Source organism: Dermacentor silvarum, chromosome 4 (assembly GCF_013339745.2).
Source record: "Dermacentor silvarum isolate Dsil-2018 chromosome 4, BIME_Dsil_1.4, whole genome shotgun sequence".
Classification (NCBI taxonomy): domain Eukaryota; kingdom Metazoa; phylum Arthropoda; class Arachnida; order Ixodida; family Ixodidae; genus Dermacentor; species Dermacentor silvarum.
In genome coordinates this window covers 200,717,579-200,726,376 of record NC_051157.2, presented here as the reverse complement: position 1 = coordinate 200,726,376, position 8,798 = coordinate 200,717,579, and the positions used below count along the sequence as shown (strand labels likewise).

The window sequence follows — 8,798 nt, the reverse complement described above, 5'->3', positions numbered from 1 at the left end:
AGGTGATTAGTATCTTTTATTCCAACAAACGATGCCTTCTTTAAGTGCATCTGTGAATTCCTGCAGTACATGCACCATTCCTGTACACTATTTTTTTTGCACTTTCATCACTTTTCTTTTGTGGACATGCTCACCACACTCTGATGTAATAGTTCAGCGGAAATCCGCTAGGTGGAGATAAGTAATTAAAGAGAAACTGAAACATCCACCCAAATGTAGCAATTCGCTACTATGGAAACCCAACCGGGTTCCTCGAAAGAAAACCTCGCAGTTGAAGAAAAATTCGTCCTGGTCCGGGACTCGAACCCGGGACCACCGCCTTTCTGGGGCAGCCGCTCTACCATCTGAGCTAACCAGGCGGCTAGCAGATGGCAGGGCGAAGTCGAATTTGTCGACAACTCGAAGCAAAGGCAAGTATATGATGTAATAGTTCAGCGCAAATCCGCTAGGTGGAGATAAGTAATTAAAGAGAAACTGAAACATCCACCCAAATGTAGCAATTCGCTACTATGGAAACCCAACCGGGTTCCTCGAAAGCAAACGAAAGAAAGAAAGCACGGCGACTCGCACGTCTGAGGACATTGTCCTCACAGGGCCACAGCAAGAGCCTCTACGATGCCCGGCATATTCCCGTGAGCTTTTCGCCCGGTGACTATGTTTGGCTGTGGACACCAGTTCGCAAAAAAGGGCTGTACCGCAAGTTTATCGCCACCTACTCTGGACCCTTCGTCATTCTCGCTCGTCTAAGTGACGTAAGCTACGTTGTCGCCCAAGTGACTGCAAATAACCGGCGTTCGCGCGTGACACAAGTTGTCATGTGGGTCGCCTCAAGCAGTATTATCACCGACCCATTTAACTCGCTCGGCGAGCTTCGTCTGCCCCCGGGGAAAATGTAGCGGCAATGCGCGGAGGTTAGAAGACAAAGAGGTGGCGTGGAGCGCGTGCTTGAACTGGGCGGTTGATCGTACCGGACTGGTTTTCGCCTTCGGCTGCTCTCTTCATGTGTTCTCATCTATCATCATCTGTAAAGAAACCCATACCTTCGTAACAATATTATACCCAAGGGAGGGCACATACACAAGGTTAACCCAAGCCGCCTATGAAAATTAGGAAGTGACAGAAGAGAAGAGATGATAGGATAGTTAAAGAAAGGAGACAGGAAAGCAAAAGGTTGGAGAGGGGGACAGGAAAAGGCGACCACCGATTTCCCCCGGGTGGGTCAGTCCGGGGGTGCCCTCTACATGAAGCCGAGGCCAAAGGTCTGTGTTGCCTTCGCCAAGGGGCCATAAAGGTCCAAGCACTCAGCATTGGCTCAACCCCCAGGACCTTCTTTTCCCCGCACACGGCTAAGCCGCTCACGGTTAGACGCGGGAGGGTCCAACCCTCGTGTGCTCGGGTACGTGGTGGCGCAACTCACCAAACGCCTGCTTGCGCAGACGCCCCTGCGGGGTGTCAACCGTTTCTAACCACACCACCTTGCTGGCGGAAATGAAGGCATTTATGCGCAAAGAAATCGCACGCCAGCTCTCTTTGCTGCCCTTTGCTCACCCGCAGCATGTGGAACAGCCATCAACCCCACTCCCGCCTCCCCTCCGCCGAGTGATTGAGCAGGAAATCGCCGAAGTCATGTCCGAATATCACAAGCGCCCTCCGGCACCAGCGCCACTTATAGCTACGCTCAAGTTGTCGCCAGGCCAGCCCAACCAATCACTAGTTACGCCGAAGCCGTCGCTGGACCTCGGTCTTTCGAAGCGGTTGTGCCGCCTACGTACGCCGATGTCACTAGGCTGCGTCTGCAGCCCACCATGCAGCCATACCAGCAGCCGCTACATCTATCGCGTCCTGAACCATGGGCGGGACCCTCTCCGGCAAACTGTTGGCGCACTTCCGACAACCGTCCCATATGCTTTGCGTGTGGTTACGCCGGCCATGTTGCACGTTTTTTCAATCGCGTGCAGTCGCCTCGAGTTGCATCAGCCCTCATGAGCCAGCCCAGCCGCCCTAATTACGAACCACCGCCGCCTGTGTCACCGACGTTCCGCCCAGCTCATTCTACCCGCCATTCGCCGTCTCCACGACATCGCTCATTGTCGCCGATGCGGCCACGTCAGGTCGCACGAGATCGGGAAAACTAGTCGTCGCAGCCCACGAGGCAAGGGCTGCGACGCTATCGAACTGTGAAAGCCCTCAGGAGAGACCATGGAACATAATAGACGTGTTTGTAGTCGGTGTTTGCGCATCTGCCCTTATAGACACTGGAGCCGCCGTATCCGTTATGGACGCCGAACTTGGCCGTTTCCTACGAAAAGTCACGACGAAACTTTGGGGGCTATTCCTTCGTACCGCTAGCGCCCAAAGTATTCACCCAACAGCAGTATGCACAGCTCGCGTCGTCATTCGGGACATGTATGCCGTCGAATTCATCATCATTCCTGCATGCTCCCACGACATCATCCTGGGATGGGATTTTCTCTCCCGCCACAACGCCGTCATTCATTGCATACCCGCCGAAATAGAACTCTCGCCGTTCTCAGAGATGACGCCTGCAGACAGGCCATCGCTTTCGCACAAGATACTCGTCACAGATGATATCCAAGTGCCTCCGAACGCGTCAGCGGCTGTGTCAGTGTACTGCGACGGTCTCCGCGACACAATTGCACTCATTTCGCCATCTGACCGCATTCGCAGTAAAAAAGGATTGTTGGTGCCGTTTGCGACAGTGGAAATCGCTCACGGTGACAGCGCTATTTTTGTTAGCAATCCATCCCCATATACTCTCACATTGCTGCGAGGGGAATGTCTCGGCAGAGTGGAACCCATTGAAGACGCACAAGTTGTCGACGCGCCCGATGACAGGCACTGGCCCAGCCCCTGTACGCTCAGTGCTGTTTCGAAGTCGGATTCATCGCCCGAAGATGCATTTGGCTCCTCCATCGTTGAAAACTTTACGCCGGTCCAGTGTTCACAGCTTCTGCGCCTGTTGGAAGAATTTCGCCCATCTTTCGATGTCGCGCAGACTTCCCTGGGCCGCACGTCCACTGTCACGCATGGCATCGACACTGGCTCCCAACCGCCACTGCGGCAACGTCCATATCGCGTCTCTCCTGCAGAGCGTCGTGTAATTAACGAGCAAGTCGACGACATGCTTCGACGTGATGTTATTCGACCATCAAACAGTCCCTGGGCGTCTCCGGCCGTTCTTGTTGCGAAGAAGGACGGTTCCGTACGGTTCTGTGTGGACTACCGACGGCTCAACAAGATAAACCTGAAGGACGTCTATCCGCTGCCACGAATAGACGACGCGGTTGACAGCCTCCAAGGAGCTGAATTCTTTTCATCGCTCGATTTGCGCTCAGGGTACTGGCAAGTCCCTCTCGCTGAGGACGCTGGACCGAAGACAGCCTTCGTCACGCCCGACGGCTTGTACGAATTCAACGTCATGCCATTCGGACTGTGTAATGCGCCCGCGACCTTCGAGCGCATGATGGATACCGTCGTGCGCAACCTGAAATGGCACACGTGCTTGTGCTACCTCGACGATGCCGTCGTTTTCGCTCCGGACTTCTCCACGCATCTTCAACGCCTCCGGCAAGTTCTGACGCGTTTGAGCAACGTCGTCCAACAGTTGAACCTAAAGAAGTGCCGATTTGCAGCACGGCAGCTGTCAATACTGGGCTACGTCCTCTCCAAGGATGGCATTCTCCCAGATCCAGCCAAGCTTCGGGCCGTAGCCGAGTTCCCCAGACCTACGTCCGTCAAGGAACTGCGCAGTTTCGTAGGTCTATGTTCCTACTTTCGACGTTTCATTCGAAACTTCGCGACTATTATATCGCCACTGACGAAGCTCCTTGGCAGTAAGGGGCCCCTCGACTCGTGGTCGTCAGTGTGCGAGGGCGCGTTCGCAAAGCTCCGTCGTTTCTTGACGCCTCCGCCCATACTACGCCACTACAACCCTACGGCCCCTACAGAGGTACACAGCGACGCCAGCGGTGCTGGCCTTGGCGCTGTCCTTGCGCAGCGCAAGCCAGGGTTCCCTGAATATGTCGTGGCGTATGCAAGTCGTACGCTTACTAAAGCCAGGGCCAACTACACTGTCTCCGAAAAAGAATGCCTGGCGATCATCTGGGCCCTTACGAAGTTTCGCCCTTATTTGTATGGCCGCCCGCTCGATGTCGTTACTGACCACCATGCACTCTGCTGGCTGTCGTCATTGAGGGATCCCTCAGGCCGTCTCGCCCGTTGGGCACTTCGTCTGCAGGACTACGACATCCGCGTGCTCTACCACAACGGACGCCAACATGCCGACGCCGACGCCCTCTCGCGCTCCCCCTTACCCGATGACAACGCCCGCTGCTCCGGAACTCAACTGGCCGTTTCTTCCATCGACCTTCACACCATCGCTACAGAACAACGCAAGGACCAATGGATTGTCTCGCTGATAAACTTGCTCACTGATCCGTCGGCAACACCACCGACTCACGCATTGCGTCGTCAAGCCCACCATTTCGCCGTTCGCGACGAGCTACTTCACCGACGCAATTACAGCGCCGACGGCCGCCAGTGGTTACTGGTAGTACCCCGCAGTCTCCGTTCTCAAATATGTGAATAGTTCCACTGTGATCCGCAGTGTGCACACTCTGGGGTATACAAAACTTACCACCGAATTCGACAACGGTACTTTTGGTGGGGAATGTACCGGTACGTGCAGAAATTTGTTCGCTCCTGCCTCCATTGTCAGCTCCGGAAATCTTCTCCGAACCTCTCGACAGCAGGTCTACAACCTTTACTTTGTCCTAACCGGCCGTTTGGGTGCGTTGGCATCGATTTATACGGACCTCTTCCTCTGACGTCGGCTGGTAACCGCTGGGCCATCGTCGCTGTGGACCATCTCACGCGATACGCCGAAACAGCCGCCCTTCCAGCGGCTACAGCACGAGATGTTGCCTCCTTCCTGCTCCACCGATTCATACTATACGTCACGGTCCACCCCAGGAGCTACTCAGCGATCGAGGCCGTGTCTTCTTGTCGGAAGTCGTCGAAGCCATTCTCAAAGAGTGTCACGTCGTTCACCGCAACACTACTGCTTACCACCCACAGACAAACGGTCTCACAAAGCGATTTAACCGCGCGCTCGGCGACATGCTCTCAATGTACATCGCCGCCGACCACACAAATCGGGATGCCATTCTGCCCTTCGTCGCCTACGCCTACAATACCGCCCCTCAGAATACTACTGGCTTCTCACCGTTCTTCTTATTGTACGGCCGCCACCCGTCGCACACGATCGACACGATCCTTCCATACAGGCCAGACACGTCTGAGTATACGCCTATATCTGCCACAGCCAGACATGCTGAAGAGTGTCGCGACCTTGCCCGGACTTTATACTGGAAATGAACAAGAGCGGCAGAAGAGCATCCGCGGTGACATCACCACTTCTACGCCCACGTTTTCCCCTGGCGCGCTCGTCTGGCTCTCAGTCCCTACCACCGCAACTGGACTCTATTCGAAACTACTGCCCAAATACGAAGGCCCCTACCATGTCGTCGAACGCACGTCTCCAGTGAATTACCTTATCGAACCCGTTGAACCATCTTCGGACATGCGCCGTCGAGGGCGCGACATCGTCAATGTGGAGCGCCTCAAGATATACCATGACACACTCATGGTGACAACCTGTTAAGTCGCCGGGCGGCTCCCTTTTCACACCCGGGGTAATTGTAGCGAAGCGTTGGAACTCTGAAGTGGGTCGTCCGCTCCAGCGCCTTGAAGTGGGTCGTCCGCTCCTGCGCCTTCTAGTGGGTCGTTTTCTTCGGCACTCGAGCGCCGCTCGTGCTGAGAGTCCGTGCTGCGCTTTTTGGACTGTTGCTCTTGCGCTGCTTTAAGTGCCGGCTAATAAACACCCTTATACAGGTAAGGTATGTACACGCTTTCAGAGAAGACAACGGTTTGCAATAAACAGGCATAAGGGCATATAATGAAATGAGCGCTACATTCAAGCGCATCATGAGTGGAGAATCGCTACAGTGATTGAAATAAACAGCAGGAGCAGATGTAATATAATTCAGACACTCACTACTGAAGATGCACAACAAAAAGGTTCAAGGATGACTGGGAAACAACTTCGTTACTAAGATTATTCAATTCTGTAATTGTCCTAGGGAAAAACGAATACTTGAATGTGTTATTGCCGGTGGAGAATGGGGTTATTGTAAAGGCATGCCTCTGCCTTGTGGCATATCCTCTGGAGAAATGAAGTATATGTGATAAGTGTAACTTAATATAACCTTTACCTACTGAAAGAAAAATTTCAATCTCAGTACTTCATATCTTTGTGTAGGTGTTGGGAGGTTGGATTTTGCTAATAAACATGTTATTGACGTACGGCCGAAACTGTTATAAATAAATCTAACAGCTCTCTTTTGAATGTTTTCCATTTCGCTGATATTTTTTCTTGTGTGAGGGTACCAAATTATGGATGCATAATCTAAAGTAGTTTGAACAATTGCCTTAAATGCAATAACGCGAACGGTGGGAGTGGAGAGCTTGAGAGCTCGTCTAAGATAAAATAGTTTGTAATTTCACGAGCTTATTACAGTGTTACTATGTCTCGTCCAGTAAAAGGCATTCGAAATCAGAAGACCAAGGTACTTGCAGTGTTGTACCTCCTGCAAAAAACATTATTGGCTGAATATGCAAAATGAAGAGGGTTACGTTTGTGAGAAATTTTCATGAAAACGGTCTTTTTAAAATTAACTGACATCTGCCATTTGTCGCACCAACGAATGGCCTTTTGAAATGCATCGTTTAAATGAATTTGGTCTGTATGGTTTTCTACTTCCGAGTATAGGATGCAGTCATCCTCATATAATTTGACTTTTACAGGTATATCATGTGATATATCATTTACAAACAACAAACAGAGGAGGGGCCCGAGCACGGAGCCTTGGGGGACACCCGAGTCAACCGGTACTGTACGAGAACACTGATCATTGAAAAAGACGTACTGTTTTCGATTCGAAAGATAACCGGAAATCCAATTTAGAAGCTGAGTATTTTTAAGAATTACATCCAACTTGAAGAGTAATTTATTGTGAGAGACCGTATCGAAAGCCTTAGCAAAATCTATAAAAATTGCATCTACCTGTTTTCCGGAATTTATAGGTAGTTGAAATCATGAACTGTAGTTACCAGCTGAGTACAAGCAGAAAATCCTTTCCTGAATCCGTGTTATGAACCTGACAAAACATTGTGCTTATCTAGGAATTCTGAAATATGGGTTTGTATTATATGCTCAAGTAGTTTACAGGAAGTTGAAATTAATGAGATGGGCCGATAGTTAGTAACACAATGGGGATTACCACTCTTATGTAGGGGCTTGACTTTAGCAGTCACCGAGTCATCCGGAACGTGACCATCTTTGAGAGATTTAGAAAAGAGAATTGTTAGGTACTTTCAAACCAATTGTGCATAGCGTTTTAAGAACTCATTCGGTACTCCATCAGGACCTGAAGATTTTTTAACATCAACTTTCAAAAGCAAATTAAAAACTCCCTCTTCACTTATGACAATATCTGATAGGGGTGGGCTTGACACATCAAATGTTTCCAGGACTCCGTTTTCCCTGATAAAAACAGATTTAAAATAATCATTGAAAGCATTAGAAATAACAGAGGAATCACTAGTTTCTACACCGTCAATTTCAAAAACATCAGGTGTCATAGTATTACGCGAAATTAAACTCCAGAACCTCTCGGGAAACGAAGACATGAGACTCGGAAGTTGTTGGCCGTAATAGGGTTCCCTGTCAGACAATAAATTTGCTTTCACTTGAGAAGCAAGTTCAGAAATTCTTTGCTGGAGGATACTTACGTCTTTAGAGTACCGTCTTTGATTTTTTCAACGTTTGAGCCGTCTTTGCAACTGCAACGTTTCCCGAGAAATCCAGGGGTTCTTTCGTTGCGATTTTTTTTACAATGCGTGGAACAAATCTTTCAATACACTCATATATAAGGTCCTTGAAACGCTTCCACAAATAATGAATATCAGTAGTGCAACTCAAAAAAGAATCAAATTCAAATGATCGTAAGTCCCATATTGAAGTGTCATGTGCTCGTGAAAAGTTTGGGAACGAGACCCTCTTGCAATTTTTCTTTAAAACAACATCAGAAAGCGTAAGTATCACAACCTGATGATCAGATATTCCAGGGAGAACAGAGCAGCTAGCTTGAGCAGAGATTGAGCGACTAATGAAAAAGAAATGTAGAATTGAACAAGAGTTTGCCTGTATTCGAGTGAATTCATCAACGATTTGCATCAAGTCAAAATAAAACGCTATATCAATCATTTTTTCACCAATTTTATAGTTAGGTTGTGTCAAAAAGAAAGATGGCCAATTAACATGTGGCAAATTAACATCTCCAGCTAGAATTCTCCGATCCTCAGGCTTCACATGCGCGACAAGGTAGTTGTGTAATTCATCCAGAACATCCATGGAGGAATTGGGTGCGCGATAAATAGCCCCAATAACATACCTGGTCTTTCCGTAATACGCTTTGCAAGATATGCCCTCAAAATTATGTATGTGATGTATTTTTGTAATTTGCAATGACTGTCTAAACAGGATGGCCACCCCACCACCTCTACTCCCACGGTCATTCCGATACACACGGTAGCCCCGTGGAACGAATTCACTATCAAGTATGTTATCGTGCAACCATGTTTCGGTTAGGATAGCGATATGGCGACTATAAGTCGGGAGGGTTCCTTTTAATTCAGTGGTTTTGTTAATAACACTT

The 8,798-nt window shown here is 49.5% G+C and overlaps 1 non-coding gene across 1 annotated transcript; it reads right to left on the bottom strand.

The window, feature by feature from the left end:
* Positions 1 to 284: 284 nt before the first annotated feature.
* Trnas-aga (transfer RNA serine (anticodon AGA)) lies at positions 285 to 359 on the bottom strand. Its single transcript has one exon. It is a non-coding gene; the product is annotated as a tRNA-Ser (tRNA).
* Between the last annotated feature and the right edge of the window lie 8,439 nt (positions 360 to 8,798).